Source organism: Lissotriton vulgaris, chromosome 12, assembly GCF_964263255.1.
Source record: "Lissotriton vulgaris chromosome 12, aLisVul1.2, whole genome shotgun sequence".
Lineage (NCBI taxonomy): Eukaryota > Metazoa > Chordata > Amphibia > Caudata > Salamandridae > Lissotriton > Lissotriton vulgaris.
In genome coordinates this window covers 382,289,455-382,291,261 of record NC_141700.1, presented here as the reverse complement: position 1 = coordinate 382,291,261, position 1,807 = coordinate 382,289,455, and positions in this window count along the sequence as shown.

Genomic DNA, 1,807 nt, shown 5'->3' with positions numbered 1-1,807 from the left:
TGATGCAAGCAGGGAAACAGAACCCATATTGCTCCCATCTGGAGGGAGAAGCATACATAGCTGCTCCCTCTGGGCAGGAACAATGCCAGCTCCCACACCATATGGGGAGCCGGCTGGAGCTCTGGGGGAACTCCTGCAGCCCCCAACATGTGCTTGGTGAGTCTCCTGGATGGGTACCAACCTAGTTATTATTGAGAGATTGGGTCTTCAAGCCAAAATAGGTTCAGGGAAGGGGGCTGTGTAGCACCATTTCCTTTTAAAATAAATACTGGGGCGTGGCCAAGATGGCGGGCTGAGAGGACGCACTTGCCGAGAGCTCCCGAGCCCCTGGAAACCCTGCACCGCTTACGACCGCTGATCTCCCCCAGATCGAGCGGCTATCACACCTGGCGATCCCCGTGGTGGTGCAGAGCAGTCGGTGAGCCCCAGTTGTCCCGCCGCGGCGGTGGTTCTGCTCGGGTACCGACTGAGGCGGTGCCCGCTGAGAGTTCTACAGGAGGCCCGAGAGCCGCAAGACCTTCAGGCTTTGTGTTCGGGCGAGGTGACCTAACGACTGAGAGTGGCCTGCCGGCGTGCCTGTGCCGCGGAGCCTGGGTGGGAGCCGAGGCGGCCCTCGTCGACGGAGCGGAGCCAAACAGATGGTGGCGGCGGAGGCGTAGCCGGCCTACGGCAACTACGCAAGACCGGGGCTCGAGAGGGCCTACCCCACGTGACTGTGCCGGTCCCCCTCTGGCCGCAACAGAGTAAGGTCGCGCTCCCAGCGTCTTTGCACATCCCGGCGAGCCGGCCCTGGTTGTCTCCAGCCCTGCAAGCCTGCCCTTTGACTGTACGCCCTGCATTTGGTCCCGTGACGAGGGTCGGCCTCGTTCCCTGGGCGTTGGCTCCATTGACTATAACGGGTGGCCATTTTGAAGACCTTTGAACAGCCACCCGGCCTCGACCGGGGGATCTGAATTGCGGTGCCCTCTAACCAGCGATAGAGGGACCGGCAGGCTTCTGCTGCTTGGCTGCCCCGGCCTGTGGCGCCTGCTTGCCGAGCTGTGGACGTTGGTGATTCCCGCCTCTCCAAGATGTCAAATGCCAGGGGGAAGAGGAGAGGCGATCGGACTTTGCCAGACATGTTGGGGCGCGGTGCCCTGCGCAGCGGGGGGAGCCAGCCTGCCCCGAGCCCCCCGGCCCCCTCCAGGGGCGCGGACGGCGGAGAGCCCCCGGTGACCCGGTCGATCCTGGAGTCGCTGTTTAGCTCCTTGAGGGAGGATTTTCAGACTTTGAAGCAGGAGGTGGCCGGAGAGGTCCGGGAAGTCCGGAGAGAAGTGGACTCCCTGGGGGAGCGAGTTAACACTGTGGAGGCGGCTGGTCATTCTAGAGATGAGGAGATCACCCACTTGCAGCAAGAGGTCCTGCGGCTGCGGGAACAGCAAATTGAGTTACAGGCCCACGCCGAGGACCTTGAAAACCGATCCAGGCGGAACAACATCAGGGTCCGAGGTGTTCCGTCCAACGAGGAGGGTGAGGACGTGGCCGCCTACCTGGGAGCCCTATTCCGTGAAATCTTGGGGGAGTCTGAGGACTTCCAAATACGCATCGACAGGGCGCATAGAGTTGGCCGTCCCCGCAGGGCCTCGGCGCCCCCCCCAGACATTTTGGCCTTTCTGCCGGACTTCCCCTTGAAGGAGCGGATTCTCCGCGAGGCGCGGCAGCAGCAGCCTTTCCGCTTCAGAGATCAACCAGTGGCTCTATATCAAGACTTATCCACGATCACGCTGCAGAAGAGGAAAACATTTAAAATTGCCACGGACTTCCTTCG